Source organism: Zonotrichia albicollis, unplaced genomic scaffold, assembly GCF_047830755.1.
Source record: "Zonotrichia albicollis isolate bZonAlb1 unplaced genomic scaffold, bZonAlb1.hap1 Scaffold_257, whole genome shotgun sequence".
NCBI classification, from domain to species: domain Eukaryota; kingdom Metazoa; phylum Chordata; class Aves; order Passeriformes; family Passerellidae; genus Zonotrichia; species Zonotrichia albicollis.
The window spans coordinates 7,558,996-7,576,982 of record NW_027428429.1 but is presented as its reverse complement, the minus strand read 5'-3'; positions in this window follow the sequence as shown (position 1 = coordinate 7,576,982).

Genomic DNA, 17,987 nt, shown 5'->3' with positions numbered 1-17,987 from the left:
TAGAAAACGGCACCTTACCACTTTCCTACCTTTTCCAAACACATAAATATTCGGTTGGAAGGTGTTTTGGACAACTTTGTTTTTCTTCTTGCAAAACACTCTGCAAACCTCTCTGCAACATGTAAAACACGATGGGAGATGTTTTCTGTGCAGGCACAGTTTCTCCTTGCCAGACATAGTGGAAAAGTTTTTCCAATGATGTTGACCACAAAAGTACTGAAAGAAGAAGGTACGGATGTCCCCGGAGCTAAGCGCCGGTCCCGGGCACATTTCGGCAGAAGCCGACGCACTGGAGTGCACTGTGACCGGCACAATCGCCTTTGCGCGAAGAAGCCGCTTCTTCGTCTCCGCGAGCCGGAGAGAGCGGCTGCTTCGGAAAGGTGAAGAATGAAGCTGCAGAACACTGGATGGTGTGCGCAGCTTGCAAACTCATAGAAAACAGTACCTTACCACTCTCCTACCTTTTCCAAACACGTGAATATTCGGTTGGAAGTTGTTTTGGACAACTTTGTTTTTCTTCTTGCAAAACACTCTGCAAACCTCTCTGCAACATGTAAAACACGATGGGAGATGTTTTCTGTGCAGGCACAGTTTCACCTTGTCAGACATAGCGAAAAACCTTTCTGCAATGATGTAGACCACAAAAGACGCTAAAGACGAAGGATACGCAGCTCCCCGGAGCTAAGCGCCGGTCCCGGGCACATTTCGGCAGAAGCCGCCGCACTGGAGTGCACTGTGACCGGCACAATCGCCTTTGCGCGAAGAAGCCGCTTCTTCGCCTCCGGCAGCTGGAGAGTGCGGCTGCTTCGGAAAGGTGAGAATGAAGCTGCACATCACTAGAATTGTGTGCGCAGCTTGCAAACTGAGAGAAAACAGTACCTTCCACTTTCCTACCTTTTCCAAACACATGAATATTCGGTTGGAAGGTGTTTTGGACAACTTTGTTTTTCTTCTTGCAAAACACTCTGCAAACCTCTCTGCAACATGTAAAACACGATGGGAGATGTTTTCTGTGCAGGCACAGTTTCTCCTTGCCAGACATAGTGGAAAAGTTTTTCCAATGATGTTGACCACAAAAGTACTGAAAGAAGAAGGTACGGATGTCCCCGGAGCTAAGCGCCGGTCCCGGGCACATTTCGGCAGAAGCCGACGCACTGGAGTGCACTGTGACCGGCACAATGGCCTTTGCGCGAAGAAGCCGCTTCTTCGTCTCCGGGGGCCGGAGAGAGCGGCTGCTTCGGAAAGGTGAAGAATGAACCTGCACAACACTGGGATAGTGTGCGCAGCTTGCAAACTGAGAGAAGACAGTACTTTACAACTCTCCTACCTTTTCCAAACACGTGAACATTCGGTTGGAAGGTGTTTTGGACAACTTTGTTTTTCTTCTTGCAAAACACTCTGCAAACCTCTCTGCAACATGTAAAACACGATGGGAGATGTTTTCTGTGCAGGCACAGTTTCTCCTTGCCAGAAGTAGTGGAAATGTTTTTTGCAATGATGGAGACCACAAAAGACGCTAAAGACGAAAGTACAGAGTTCCCCGGAGCTAAGCGCCGGTCCCGGGCACATTTCGGCAGAAGCCGCCGCACTGGAGTGCACTGTGACAGGCACAATCGCCTTTGCGCGAAGAAGCCGCTTCTTCGTCTCCGCGAGCCGGAGAGAGCGGCTACTTCGGAAAGGTGAAGAATGAAGCTGCACAACACTGGGATAGTGTGCGCAGCTTGCAAACTGATAGAAGACAGTACCTTACAACTCTCCTACCTTTTCCAAACACATAAATATTCGGTTGGAAGTTGTTTTGGACAACTTTGTTTTTCTTCTTGCAAAACACTCTGCAAACCTCTCTGCAACATGTAAAACACGATGGGAGATGTTTTCTGTGCAGGCACAGTTTCACCTTGTCAGACATAGCGAAAAACCTTTCTGCAATGATGTAGACCACAAAAGACGCTAAAGACGAAGGATACGCAGCTCCCCGGAGCTAAGCGCCGGTCCCGGGCACATTTCGGCAGAAGCCGCCGCACTGGAGTGCACTGTGACCGGCACAATCGCCTTTGCGCGAAGAAGCCGCTTCTTCGCCTCCGGCAGCTGGAGAGTGCGGCTGCTTCGGAAAGGTGAGAATGAAGCTGCACATCACTAGAATTGTGTGCGCAGCTTGCAAACTGATAGAAAACAGTACCTTACCACTTTCCTACCTTTTCCAAACACATGAACATTCGGTTGGAAGGTGTTTTGGACAACTTTGTTTTTCTTCTTGCAAAACACTCTGCAAACCTCTCTGCAACATGTAAAACACGATGGGAGATGTTTTCTGTGCAGGCACAGTTTCACCTTGCCTGACATAGTGAAAAACCTTTCTGCAATGATGTAGACCACAAAAGACGCTAAAGACGAAGGATACGGATGTCCCCGGAGCTAAGCGCCGGTCCCGGGCACATTTCGGCAGAAGCCGACGCACTGGAGTGCACTGTGACCGGCACAATGGCCTTTGCGCGAAGAAGCCGCTTCGTCGCCTCCGGCAGCTGGAGAGTGCGGCTGCTTCGGAAAGGTGAGAATGAAGCTGCACATCACTAGAATTGTGTGCGCAGCTTGCAAACTGAGAGAAAACAGTACCTTCCACTTTCCTACCTTTTCCAAACACATGAATATTCGGTTGGAAGGTGTTTTGGACAACTTTGTTTTTCTTCTTGCAAAACACTCTGCAAACCTCTCTGCAACATGTAAAACACGATGGGAGATGTTTTCTGTGCAGGCACAGTTTCTCCTTGCCAGACATAGTGGAAAAGTTTTTCCAATGATGTTGACCACAAAAGTACTGAAAGAAGAAGGTACGGATGTCCCCGGAGCTAAGCGCCGGTCCCGGGCACATTTCGGCAGAAGCCGACGCACTGGAGTGCACTGTGACCGGCACAATGGCCTTTGCGCGAAGAAGCCGCTTCTTCGTCTCCGGGGGCCGGAGAGAGCGGCTGCTTCGGAAAGGTGAAGAATGAAGCTGCACAACACTGGAATAGTGTGCGCAGCTTGCAAACTGAGAGAAGACAGTACTTTACAACTCTCCTACCTTTTCCAAACACGTGAACATTCGGTTGGAAGGTGTTTTGGACAACTTTGTTTTTCTTCTTGCAAAACACTCTGCAAACCTCTCTGCAACATGTAAAACACGATGGGAGATGTTTTCTGTGCAGGCACAGTTTCTCGTTGCCAGAAGTAGTGGAAATGTTTTTTGCAATGATGGAGACCACAAAAGACGCTAAAGACGAAAGTACGGAGTTCCCCGGAGCAAAGCGCCGGTCCCGGGCACATTTCGGCAGAAGCCGGCGCACTGGAGTGCACTGTGACCGGCACAATCGCCTTTGCGCGAAGAAGCCGCTTCTTCGTCTCCGGGGGCCGGAGAGAGCGGCTGCTTCGGAAAGGTGAAGAATGAAGCTGAACAACACTGGGATAGTGTGCGCAGCTTGTAAACTGATAGAAAACGGCACCTTACCACTTTCCTACCTTTTCCAAACACATAAATATTCGGTTGGAAGGTGTTTTGGACAACTTTGTTTTTCTTCTTGCAAAACACTCTGCAAACCTCTCTGCAACATGTAAAACACGATGGGAGATGTTTTCTGTGCAGGCACAGTTTCTCCTTGCCAGACATAGTGGAAAAGTTTTTCCAATGATGTTGACCACAAAAGTACTGAAAGAAGAAGGTACGGATGTCCCCGGAGCTAAGCGCCGGTCCCGGGCACATTTCGGCAGAAGCCGACGCACTGGAGTGCACTGTGACCGGCACAATGGCCTTTGCGCGAAGAAGCCGCTTCTTCGTCTCCGCGAGCCGGAGAGAGCGGCTGCTTCGGAAAGGTGAAGAATGAAGCTGCAGAACACTGGATGGTGTGCGCAGCTTGCAAACTGATAGAAAACAGTACCTTACCACTCTCCTACCTTTTCCAAACACATGAACATTCGGTTGGAAGGTGTTTTGGACAACTTTGTTTTTCTTCTTGCAAAACACTCTGCAAGCCTCTCTGCAACATGTAAAACACGATGGGAGATGTTTTCTGTGCAGGCACAGTTTCACCTTGTCAGACATAGCGAAAAACCTTTCTGCAATGATGTAGACCACAAAAGACGCTAAAGACGAAGGATACGCAGCTCCCCGGAGCTAAGCGCCGGTCCCGGGCACATTTCGGCAGAAGCCGCCGCACTGGAGTGCACTGTGACCGGCACAATCGCCTTTGCGCGAAGAAGCCGCTTCTTCGCCTCCGGCAGCTGGAGAGTGCGGCTGCTTCGGAAAGGTGAGAATGAAGCTGCACATCACTAGAATTGTGTGCGCAGCTTGCAAACTGAGAGAAGACAGTACCTTACCACTTTCCTACCTTTTCCAAACACGTGAACATTCGGTTGGAAGGTGTTTTGGACAACTTTGTTTTTCTTCTTGCAAAACACTCTGCAAACCTCTCTGCAACATGTAAAACACGATGGGAGATGTTTTCTGTGCAGGCACAGTTTCTCCTTGCCAGAAGTAGTGGAAATGTTTTTTGCAATGATGGAGACCACAAAAGACGCTAAAGACGAAAGTACAGAGTTCCCCGGAGCTAAGCGCCGGTCCCGGGCACATTTCGGCAGAAGCCGCCGCACTGGAGTGCACTGTGACAGGCACAATCGCCTTTGCGCGAAGAAGCCGCTTCTTCGTCTCCGCGAGCCGGAGAGAGCGGCTACTTCGGAAAGGTGAAGAATGAAGCTGCACAACACTGGGATAGTGTGCGCAGCTTGCAAACTGATAGAAGACAGTACCTTACAACTCTCCTACCTTTTCCAAACACATAAATATTCGCTTGGAAGGTGTTTTGGACAACTTTGTTTTTCTTCTTGCAAAACACTCTGCAAACCTCTCTGCAACATGTAAAACACGATGGGAGATGTTTTCTGTGCAGGCACAGTTTCACCTTGTCAGACATAGCGAAAAAGTTTTTCCAATGATGTAGACCACAAAAGACGCTAAAGACGAAGGATACGCAGCTCCCCGGAGCTAAGCGCCGGTCCCGGGCACATTTCGGCAGAAGCCGCCGCACTGGAGTGCACTGTGACCGGCACAATCGCCTTTGCGCGAAGAAGCCGCTTCTTCGTCTCCGCGAGCCGGAGAGAGCGGCTACTTCGGAAAGGTGAAGAATGAAGCTGAACAACACTGGGATAGTGTGCGCAGCTTGCAAACTGATAGAAAACGGTACCTTACCACTTTCCTACCTTTTCCAAACACATGAATATTCGGTTGGAAGGTGTTTTGGACAACTTTGTTTTTCTTCTTGCAAAACACTCTGCAAACCTCTCTGCAACATGTAAAACACGATGGGAGATGTTTTCTGTGCAGGCACAGTTTCTCCTTGCCAGACATAGTGGAAAAGTTTTTCCAATGATGTTGACCACAAAAGTACTGAAAGAAGAAGGTACGGATGTCCCCGGAGCTAAGCGCCGGTCCCGGGCACATTTCGGCAGAAGCCGACGCACTGGAGTGCACTGTGACCGGCACAAAGGCCTTTGCGCGAAGAAGCCGCTTCTTCGTCTCCGGGGGCCGGAGAGAGCGGCTGCTTCGGAAAGGTGAAGAATGAACCTGCACAACACTGGGATAGTGTGCGCAGCTTGCAAACTGAGAGAAGACAGTACTTTACAACTCTCCTACCTTTTCCAAACACGTGAACATTCGGTTGGAAGGTGTTTTGGACAACTTTGTTTTTCTTCTTGCAAAACACTCTGCAAACCTCTCTGCAACATGTAAAACACGATGGGAGATGTTTTCTGTGCAGGCACAGTTTCTCCTTGCCAGAAGTAGTGGAAATGTTTTTTGCAATGATGGAGACCACAAAAGACGCTAAAGACGAAAGTACGGAGTTCCCCGGAGCAAAGCGCCGGTCCCGGGCACATTTCGGCAGAAGCCGCCGCACTGGAGTGCACTGTGACCGGCACAATCGCCTTTGCGCGAAGAAGCCGCTTCTTCGTCTCCGGGGGCCGGAGAGAGCGGCTGCTTCGGAAAGGTGAAGAATGAAGCTGAACAACACTGGGATAGTGTGCGCAGCTTGCAAACTGATAGAAAACGGCACCTTACCACTTTCCTACCTTTTCCAAACACATAAATATTCGGTTGGAAGGTGTTTTGGACAACTTTGTTTTTCTTCTTGCAAAACACTCTGCAAACCTCTCTGCAACATGTAAAACACGATGGGAGATGTTTTCTGTGCAGGCACAGTTTCTCCTTGCCAGACATAGTGGAAAAGTTTTTCCAATGATGTTGACCACAAAAGTACTGAAAGAAGAAGGTACGGATGTCCCCGGAGCTAAGCGCCGGTCCCGGGCACATTTCGGCAGAAGCCGACGCACTGGAGTGCACTGTGACCGGCACAATCGCCTTTGCGCGAAGAAGCCGCTTCTTCGTCTCCGCGAGCCGGAGAGAGCGGCTGCTTCGGAAAGGTGAAGAATGAAGCTGCAGAACACTGGATGGTGTGCGCAGCTTGCAAACTGATAGAAAACAGTACCTTACCACTCTCCTACCTTTTCCAAACACATGAATATTCGGTTGGAAGTTGTTTTGGACAACTTTGTTTTTCTTCTTGCAAAACACTCTGCAAACCTCTCTGCAACATGTAAAACACGATGGGAGATGTTTTCTGTGCAGGCACAGTTTCACCTTGTCAGACATAGCGAAAAACCTTTCTGCAATGATGTAGACCACAAAAGACGCTAAAGACGAAGGATACGCAGCTCCCCGGAGCTAAGCGCCGGTCCCGGGCACATTTCGGCAGAAGCCGCCGCACTGGAGTGCACTGTGACCGGCACAATCGCCTTTGCGCGAAGAAGCCGCTTCTTCGCCTCCGGCAGCTGGAGAGTGCGGCTGCTTCGGAAAGGTGAGAATGAAGCTGCACATCACTAGAATTGTGTGCGCAGCTTGCAAACTGATAGAAAACAGTACCTTACCACTTTCCTACCTTTTCCAAACACATGAACATTCGGTTGGAAGGTGTTTTGGACAACTTTGTTTTTCTTCTTGCAAAACACTCTGCAAACCTCTCTGCAACATGTAAAACACGATGGGAGATGTTTTCTGTGCAGGCACAGTTTCACCTTGCCTGACATAGTGAAAAACCTTTCTGCAATGATGTAGACCACAAAAGACGCTAAAGACGAAGGATACGGATGTCCCCGGAGCTAAGCGCCGGTCCCGGGCACATTTCGGCAGAAGCCGACGCACTGGAGTGCACTGTGACCGGCACAATGGCCTTTGCGCGAAGAAGCCGCTTCGTCGCCTCCGGCAGCTGGAGAGTGCGGCTGCTTCGGAAAGGTGAGAATGAAGCTGCACATCACTAGAATTGTGTGCGCAGCTTGCAAACTGAGAGAAAACAGTACCTTCCACTTTCCTACCTTTTCCAAACACATGAATATTCGGTTGGAAGGTGTTTTGGACAACTTTGTTTTTCTTCTTGCAAAACACTCTGCAAACCTCTCTGCAACATGTAAAACACGATGGGAGATGTTTTCTGTGCAGGCACAGTTTCTCCTTGCCAGACATAGTGGAAAAGTTTTTCCAATGATGTTGACCACAAAAGTACTGAAAGAAGAAGGTACGGATGTCCCCGGAGCTAAGCGCCGGTCCCGGGCACATTTCGGCAGAAGCCGACGCACTGGAGTGCACTGTGACCGGCACAATGGCCTTTGCGCGAAGAAGCCGCTTCTTCGTCTCCGGGGGCCGGAGAGAGCGGCTGCTTCGGAAAGGTGAAGAATGAACCTGCACAACACTGGGATAGTGTGCGCAGCTTGCAAACTGAGAGAAGACAGTACTTTACAACTCTCCTACCTTTTCCAAACACGTGAACATTCGGTTGGAAGGTGTTTTGGACAACTTTGTTTTTCTTCTTGCAAAACACTCTGCAAACCTCTCTGCAACATGTAAAACACGATGGGAGATGTTTTCTGTGCTGGCACAGTTTCTCCTTGCCACACATAGTGGAAAAGTTTTTCCAATGATGTAGACCACAAAAGACGCTAAAGACGAAGGATACGCAGCTCCCCGGAGCTAAGCGCCGGTCCCGGGCACATTTCGGCAGAAGCCGCCGCACTGGAGTGCACTGTGACCGGCACAATCGCCTTTGCGCGAAGAAGCCGCTTCTTCGTCTCCGGGGGCCGGAGAGAGCGGCTGCTTCGGAAAGGTGAAGAATGAAGCTGAACAACACTGGGATAGTGTGCGCAGCTTGCAAACTGATAGAAAACGGCACCTTACCACTTTCCTACCTTTTCCAAACACATAAATATTCGGTTGGAAGGTGTTTTGGACAACTTTGTTTTTCTTCTTGCAAAACACTCTGCAAACCTCTCTGCAACATGTAAAACACGATGGGAGATGTTTTCTGTGCAGGCACAGTTTCTCCTTGCCAGACATAGTGGAAAAGTTTTTCCAATGATGTTGACCACAAAAGTACTGAAAGAAGAAGGTACGGATGTCCCCGGAGCTAAGCGCCGGTCCCGGGCACATTTCGGCAGAAGCCGACGCACTGGAGTGCACTGTGACCGGCACAATGGCCTTTGCGCGAAGAAGCCGCTTCTTCGTCTCCGGGGGCCGGAGAGAGCGGCTGCTTCGGAAAGGTGAAGAATGAAGCTGCACAACACTGGAATAGTGTGCGCAGCTTGCAAACTGAGAGAAGACAGTACTTTACAACTCTCCTACCTTTTCCAAACACGTGAACATTCGGTTGGAAGGTGTTTTGGACAACTTTGTTTTTCTTCTTGCAAAACACTCTGCAAGCCTCTCTGCAACATGTAAAACACGATGGGAGATGTTTTCTGTGTAGGCACAGTTTCTCGTTGCCAGAAGTAGTGGAAATGTTTTTTGCAATGATGGAGACCACAAAAGACGCTAAAGACGAAAGTACGGAGTTCCCCGGAGCAAAGCGCCGGTCCCGGGCACATTTCGGCAGAAGCCGCCGCACTGGAGTGCACTGTGACCGGCACAATCGCCTTTGCGCGAAGAAGCCGCTTCTTCGTCTCCGGGGGCCGGAGAGAGCGGCTGCTTCGGAAAGGTGAAGAATGAAGCTGAACAACACTGGGATAGTGTGCGCAGCTTGCAAACTGATAGAAAACGGCACCTTACCACTTTCCTACCTTTTCCAAACACATAAATATTCGGTTGGAAGGTGTTTTGGACAACTTTGTTTTTCTTCTTGCAAAACACTCTGCAAACCTCTCTGCAACATGTAAAACACGATGGGAGATGTTTTCTGTGCAGGCACAGTTTCTCCTTGCCAGACATAGTGGAAAAGTTTTTCCAATGATGTTGACCACAAAAGTACTGAAAGAAGAAGGTACGGATGTCCCCGGAGCTAAGCGCCGGTCCCGGGCACATTTCGGCAGAAGCCGACGCACTGGAGTGCACTGTGACCGGCACAATGGCCTTTGCGCGAAGAAGCCGCTTCTTCGTCTCCGGGGGCCGGAGAGAGCGGCTGCTTCGGAAAGGTGAAGAATGAAGCTGCACAACACTGGAATAGTGTGCGCAGCTTGCAAACTGAGAGAAGACAGTACTTTACAACTCTCCTACCTTTTCCAAACACGTGAACATTCGGTTGGAAGGTGTTTTGGACAACTTTGTTTTTCTTCTTGCAAAACACTCTGCAAGCCTCTCTGCAACATGTAAAACACGATGGGAGATGTTTTCTGTGTAGGCACAGTTTCTCGTTGCCAGAAGTAGTGGAAATGTTTTTTGCAATGATGGAGACCACAAAAGACGCTAAAGACGAAAGTACGGAGTTCCCCGGAGCAAAGCGCCGGTCCCGGGCACATTTCGGCAGAAGCCGGCGCACTGGAGTGCACTGTGACCGGCACAATCGCCTTTGCGCGAAGAAGCCGCTTCTTCGTCTCCGGGGGCCGGAGAGAGCGGCTGCTTCGGAAAGGTGAAGAATGAAGCTGAACAACACTGGGATAGTGTGCGCAGCTTGTAAACTGATAGAAAACGGCACCTTACCACTTTCCTACCTTTTCCAAACACATAAATATTCGGTTGGAAGGTGTTTTGGACAACTTTGTTTTTCTTCTTGCAAAACACTCTGCAAACCTCTCTGCAACATGTAAAACACGATGGGAGATGTTTTCTGTGCAGGCACAGTTTCTCCTTGCCAGACATAGTGGAAAAGTTTTTCCAATGATGTTGACCACAAAAGTACTGAAAGAAGAAGGTACGGATGTCCCCGGAGCTAAGCGCCGGTCCCGGGCACATTTCGGCAGAAGCCGACGCACTGGAGTGCACTGTGACCGGCACAATGGCCTTTGCGCGAAGAAGCCGCTTCTTCGTCTCCGCGAGCCGGAGAGAGCGGCTGCTTCGGAAAGGTGAAGAATGAAGCTGCAGAACACTGGATGGTGTGCGCAGCTTGCAAACTGATAGAAAACAGTACCTTACCACTCTCCTACCTTTTCCAAACACATGAACATTCGGTTGGAAGGTGTTTTGGACAACTTTGTTTTTCTTCTTGCAAAACACTCTGCAAGCCTCTCTGCAACATGTAAAACACGATGGGAGATGTTTTCTGTGCAGGCACAGTTTCACCTTGTCAGACATAGCGAAAAACCTTTCTGCAATGATGTAGACCACAAAAGACGCTAAAGACGAAGGATACGCAGCTCCCCGGAGCTAAGCGCCGGTCCCGGGCACATTTCGGCAGAAGCCGCCGCACTGGAGTGCACTGTGACCGGCACAATCGCCTTTGCGCGAAGAAGCCGCTTCTTCGCCTCCGGCAGCTGGAGAGTGCGGCTGCTTCGGAAAGGTGAGAATGAAGCTGCACATCACTAGAATTGTGTGCGCAGCTTGCAAACTGAGAGAAGACAGTACCTTACCACTTTCCTACCTTTTCCAAACACGTGAACATTCGGTTGGAAGGTGTTTTGGACAACTTTGTTTTTCTTCTTGCAAAACACTCTGCAAACCTCTCTGCAACATGTAAAACACGATGGGAGATGTTTTCTGTGCAGGCACAGTTTCTCCTTGCCAGACATAGTGGAAAAGTTTTTCCAATGATGTTGACCACAAAAGTACTGAAAGAAGAAGGTACGGATGTCCCCGGAGCTAAGCGCCGGTCCCGGGCACATTTCGGCAGAAGCCGACGCACTGGAGTGCACTGTGACCGGCACAATGGCCTTTGCGCGAAGAAGGCGCTTCTTCGTCTCCGGGGGCCGGAGAGAGCGGCTGCTTCGGAAAGGTGAAGAATGAACCTGCACAACACTGGGATAGTGTGCGCAGCTTGCAAACTGAGAGAAGACAGTACTTTACAACTCTCCTACCTTTTCCAAACACGTGAACATTCGGTTGGAAGGTGTTTTGGACAACTTTGTTTTTCTTCTTGCAAAACACTCTGCAAACCTCTCTGCAACATGTAAAACACGATGGGAGATGTTTTCTGTGCAGGCACAGTTTCTCCTTGCCAGAAGTAGTGGAAATGTTTTTTGCAATGATGGAGACCACAAAAGACGCTAAAGACGAAAGTACAGAGTTCCCCGGAGCTAAGCGCCGGTCCCGGGCACATTTCGGCAGAAGCCGCCGCACTGGAGTGCACTGTGACAGGCACAATCGCCTTTGCGCGAAGAAGCCGCTTCTTCGTCTCCGCGAGCCGGAGAGAGCGGCTACTTCGGAAAGGTGAAGAATGAAGCTGCACAACACTGGGATAGTGTGCGCAGCTTGCAAACTGATAGAAGACAGTACCTTACAACTCTCCTACCTTTTCCAAACACATAAATATTCGGTTGGAAGTTGTTTTGGACAACTTTGTTTTTCTTCTTGCAAAACACTCTGCAAACCTCTCTGCAACATGTAAAACACGATGGGAGATGTTTTCTGTGCAGGCACAGTTTCACCTTGTCAGACATAGCGAAAAACCTTTCTGCAATGATGTAGACCACAAAAGACGCTAAAGACGAAGGATACGCAGCTCCCCGGAGCTAAGCGCCGGTCCCGGGCACATTTCGGCAGAAGCCGCCGCACTGGAGTGCACTGTGACCGGCACAATCGCCTTTGCGCGAAGAAGCCGCTTCTTCGCCTCCGGCAGCTGGAGAGTGCGGCTGCTTCGGAAAGGTGAGAATGAAGCTGCACATCACTAGAATTGTGTGCGCAGCTTGCAAACTGATAGAAAACAGTACCTTACCACTTTCCTACCTTTTCCAAACACATGAACATTCGGTTGGAAGGTGTTTTGGACAACTTTGTTTTTCTTCTTGCAAAACACTCTGCAAACCTCTCTGCAACATGTAAAACACGATGGGAGATGTTTTCTGTGCAGGCACAGTTTCACCTTGCCTGACATAGTGAAAAACCTTTCTGCAATGATGTAGACCACAAAAGACGCTAAAGACGAAGGATACGGATGTCCCCGGAGCTAAGCGCCGGTCCCGGGCACATTTCGGCAGAAGCCGACGCACTGGAGTGCACTGTGACCGGCACAATGGCCTTTGCGCGAAGAAGCCGCTTCGTCGCCTCCGGCAGCTGGAGAGTGCGGCTGCTTCGGAAAGGTGAGAATGAAGCTGCACATCACTAGAATTGTGTGCGCAGCTTGCAAACTGAGAGAAAACAGTACCTTCCACTTTCCTACCTTTTCCAAACACATGAATATTCGGTTGGAAGGTGTTTTGGACAACTTTGTTTTTCTTCTTGCAAAACACTCTGCAAACCTCTCTGCAACATGTAAAACACGATGGGAGATGTTTTCTGTGCAGGCACAGTTTCTCCTTGCCAGACATAGTGGAAAAGTTTTTCCAATGATGTTGACCACAAAAGTACTGAAAGAAGAAGGTACGGATGTCCCCGGAGCTAAGCGCCGGTCCCGGGCACATTTCGGCAGAAGCCGACGCACTGGAGTGCACTGTGACCGGCACAATGGCCTTTGCGCGAAGAAGCCGCTTCTTCGTCTCCGGGGGCCGGAGAGAGCGGCTGCTTCGGAAAGGTGAAGAATGAACCTGCACAACACTGGGATAGTGTGCGCAGCTTGCAAACTGAGAGAAGACAGTACTTTACAACTCTCCTACCTTTTCCAAACACGTGAACATTCGGTTGGAAGGTGTTTTGGACAACTTTGTTTTTCTTCTTGCAAAACACTCTGCAAACCTCTCTGCAACATGTAAAACACGATGGGAGATGTTTTCTGTGCTGGCACAGTTTCTCCTTGCCAGACATAGTGGAAAAGTTTTTCCAATGATGTAGACCACAAAAGACGCTAAAGACGAAGGATACGCAGCTCCCCGGAGCTAAGCGCCGGTCCCGGGCACATTTCGGCAGAAGCCGCCGCACTGGAGTGCACTGTGACCGGCACAATCGCCTTTGCGCGAAGAAGCCGCTTCTTCGTCTCCGGGGGCCGGAGAGAGCGGCTGCTTCGGAAAGGTGAAGAATGAAGCTGCACAACACTGGGATAGTGTGCGCAGCTTGCAAACTGATAGAAAACGGCACCTTACCACTTTCCTACCTTTTCCAAACACATAAATATTCGGTTGGAAGGTGTTTTGGACAACTTTGTTTTTCTTCTTGCAAAACACTCTGCAAACCTCTCTGCAACATGTAAAACACGATGGGAGATGTTTTCTGTGCAGGCACAGTTTCTCCTTGCCAGACATAGTGGAAAAGTTTTTCCAATGATGTTGACCACAAAAGTACTGAAAGAAGAAGGTACGGATGTCCCCGGAGCTAAGCGCCGGTCCCGGGCACATTTCGGCAGAAGCCGACGCACTGGAGTGCACTGTGACCGGCACAATGGCCTTTGCGCGAAGAAGCCGCTTCTTCGTCTCCGGGGGCCGGAGAGAGCGGCTGCTTCGGAAAGGTGAAGAATGAAGCTGCACAACACTGGAATAGTGTGCGCAGCTTGCAAACTGAGAGAAGACAGTACTTTACAACTCTCCTACCTTTTCCAAACACGTGAACATTCGGTTGGAAGGTGTTTTGGACAACTTTGTTTTTCTTCTTGCAAAACACTCTGCAAACCTCTCTGCAACATGTAAAACACGATGGGAGATGTTTTCTGTGCAGGCACAGTTTCTCGTTGCCAGAAGTAGTGGAAATGTTTTTTGCAATGATGGAGACCACAAAAGACGCTAAAGACGAAAGTACGGAGTTCCCCGGAGCAAAGCGCCGGTCCCGGGCACATTTCGGCAGAAGCCGGCGCACTGGAGTGCACTGTGACCGGCACAATCGCCTTTGCGCGAAGAAGCCGCTTCTTCGTCTCCGGGGGCCGGAGAGAGCGGCTGCTTCGGAAAGGTGAAGAATGAAGCTGAACAACACTGGGATAGTGTGCGCAGCTTGTAAACTGATAGAAAACGGCACCTTACCACTTTCCTACCTTTTCCAAACACATAAATATTCGGTTGGAAGGTGTTTTGGACAACTTTGTTTTTCTTCTTGCAAAACACTCTGCAAACCTCTCTGCAACATGTAAAACACGATGGGAGATGTTTTCTGTGCAGGCACAGTTTCTCCTTGCCAGACATAGTGGAAAAGTTTTTCCAATGATGTTGACCACAAAAGTACTGAAAGAAGAAGGTACGGATGTCCCCGGAGCTAAGCGCCGGTCCCGGGCACATTTCGGCAGAAGCCGACGCACTGGAGTGCACTGTGACCGGCACAATGGCCTTTGCGCGAAGAATCCGCTTCTTCGTCTCCGCGAGCCGGAGAGAGCGGCTGCTTCGGAAAGGTGAAGAATGAAGCTGCAGAACACTGGATGGTGTGCGCAGCTTGCAAACTGATAGAAAACAGTACCTTACCACTCTCATACCTTTTCCAAACACATGAACATTCGGTTGGAAGGTGTTTTGGACAACTTTGTTTTTCTTCTTGCAAAACACTCTGCAAGCCTCTCTGCAACATGTAAAACACGATGGGAGATGTTTTCTGTGCAGGCACAGTTTCACCTTGTCAGACATAGCGAAAAACCTTTCTGCAATGATGTAGACCACAAAAGACGCTAAAGACGAAGGATACGCAGCTCCCCGGAGCTAAGCGCCGGTCCCGGGCACATTTCGGCAGAAGCCGCCGCACTGGAGTGCACTGTGACCGGCACAATCGCCTTTGCGCGAAGAAGCCGCTTCTTCGCCTCCGGCAGCTGGAGAGTGCGGCTGCTTCGGAAAGGTGAGAATGAAGCTGCACATCACTAGAATTGTGTGCGCAGCTTGCAAACTGATAGAAAACAGTACCTTACCACTTTCCTACCTTTTCCAAACACATGAACATTCGGTTGGAAGGTGTTTTGGACAACTTTGTTTTTCTTCTTGCAAAACACTCTGCAAACCTCTCTGCAACATGTAAAACACGATGGGAGATGTTTTCTGTGCAGGCACAGTTTCTCCTTGCCAGACATAGTGGAAAAGTTTTTCCAATGATGTTGACCACAAAAGTACTGAAAGAAGAAGGTACGGATGTCCCCGGAGCTAAGCGCCGGTCCCGGGCACATTTCGGCAGAAGCCGACGCACTGGAGTGCACTGTGACCGGCACAATGGCCTTTGCGCGAAGAAGGCGCTTCTTCGTCTCCGGGGGCCGGAGAGAGCGGCTGCTTCGGAAAGGTGAAGAATGAACCTGCACAACACTGGGATAGTGTGCGCAGCTTGCAAACTGAGAGAAGACAGTACTTTACAACTCTCCTACCTTTTCCAAACACGTGAACATTCAGTTGGAAGGTGTTTTGGACAACTTTGTTTTTCTTCTTGCAAAACACTCTGCAAACCTCTCTGCAACATGTAAAACACGATGGGAGATGTTTTCTGTGCAGGCACAGTTTCTCCTTGCCAGAAGTAGTGGAAATGTTTTTTGCAATGATGGAGACCACAAAAGACGCTAAAGACGAAAGTACAGAGTTCCCCGGAGCTAAGCGCCGGTCCCGGGCACATTTCGGCAGAAGCCGACGCACTGGAGTGCACTGTGACAGGCACAATCGCCTTTGCGCGAAGAAGCCGCTTCTTCGTCTCCGCGAGCCGGAGAGAGCGGCTACTTCGGAAAGGTGAAGAATGAAGCTGCACAACACTGGGATAGTGTGCGCAGCTTGCAAACTGATAGAAGACAGTACCTTACAACTCTCCTACCTTTTCCAAACACATAAATATTCGGTTGGAAGTTGTTTTGGACAACTTTGTTTTTCTTCTTGCAAAACACTCTGCAAACCTCTCTGCAACATGTAAAACACGATGGGAGATGTTTTCTGTGCAGGCACAGTTTCACCTTGTCAGACATAGCGAAAAACCTTTCTGCAATGATGTAGACCACAAAAGACGCTAAAGACGAAGGATACGCAGCTCCCCGGAGCTAAGCGCCGGTCCCGGGCACATTTCGGCAGAAGCCGCCGCACTGGAGTGCACTGTGACCGGCACAATCGCCTTTGCGCGAAGAAGCCGCTTCTTCGCCTCCGGCAGCTGGAGAGTGCGGCTGCTTCGGAAAGGTGAGAATGAAGCTGCACATCACTAGAATTGTGTGCGCAGCTTGCAAACTGATAGAAAACAGTACCTTACCACTTTCCTACCTTTTCCAAACACATGAACATTCGGTTGGAAGGTGTTTTGGACAACTTTGTTTTTCTTCTTGCAAAACACTCTGCAAACCTCTCTGCAACATGTAAAACACGATGGGAGATGTTTTCTGTGCAGGCACAGTTTCTCCTTGCCAGACATAGTGGAAAAGTTTTTCCAATGATGTTGACCACAAAAGTACTGAAAGAAGAAGGTACGGATGTCCCCGGAGCTAAGCGCCGGTCCCGGGCACATTTCGGCAGAAGCCGACGCACTGGAGTGCACTGTGACCGGCACAATGGCCTTTGCGCGAAGAAGCCGCTTCTTCGTCTCCGGGGGCCGGAGAGAGCGGCTGCTTCGGAAAGGTGAAGAATGAAGCTGCACAACACTGGAATAGTGTGCGCAGCTTGCAAACTGAGAGAAGACAGTACTTTACAACTCTCCTACCTTTTCCAAACACGTGAACATTCGGTTGGAAGGTGTTTTGGACAACTTTGTTTTTCTTCTTGCAAAACACTCTGCAAACCTCTCTGCAACATGTAAAACACGATGGGAGATGTTTTCTGTGCAGGCACAGTTTCTCGTTGCCAGAAGTAGTGGAAATGTTTTTTGCAATGATGGAGACCACAAAAGACGCTAAAGACGAAAGTACGGAGTTCCCCGGAGCAAAGCGCCGGTCCCGGGCACATTTCGGCAGAAGCCGGCGCACTGGAGTGCACTGTGACCGGCACAATCGCCTTTGCGCGAAGAAGCCGCTTCTTCGTCTCCGGGGGCCGGAGAGAGCGGCTGCTTCGGAAAGGTGAAGAATGAAGCTGAACAACACTGGGATAGTGTGCGCAGCTTGTAAACTGATAGAAAACGGCACCTTACCACTTTCCTACCTTTTCCAAACACATAAATATTCGGTTGGAAGGTGTTTTGGACAACTTTGTTTTTCTTCTTGCAAAACACTCTGCAAACCTCTCTGCAACATGTAAAACACGATGGGAGATGTTTTCTGTGCAGGCACAGTTTCTCCTTGCCAGACATAGTGGAAAAGTTTTTCCAATGATGTTGACCACAAAAGTACTGAAAGAAGAAGGTACGGATGTCCCCGGAGCTAAGCGCCGGTCCCGGGCACATTTCGGCAGAAGCCGACGCACTGGAGTGCACTGTGACCGGCACAATGGCCTTTGCGCGAAGAAGCCGCTTCTTCGTCTCCGCGAGCCGGAGAGAGCGGCTGCTTCGGAAAGGTGAAGAATGAAGCTGCAGAACACTGGATGGTGTGCGCAGCTTGCAAACTGATAGAAAACAGTACCTTACCACTCTCCTACCTTTTCCAAACACATGAACATTCGGTTGGAAGGTGTTTTGGACAACTTTGTTTTTCTTCTTGCAAAACACTCTGCAAGCCTCTCTGCAACATGTAAAACACGATGGGAGATGTTTTCTGTGCAGGCACAGTTTCACCTTGTCAGACATAGCGAAAAACCTTTCTGCAATGATGTAGACCACAAAAGACGCT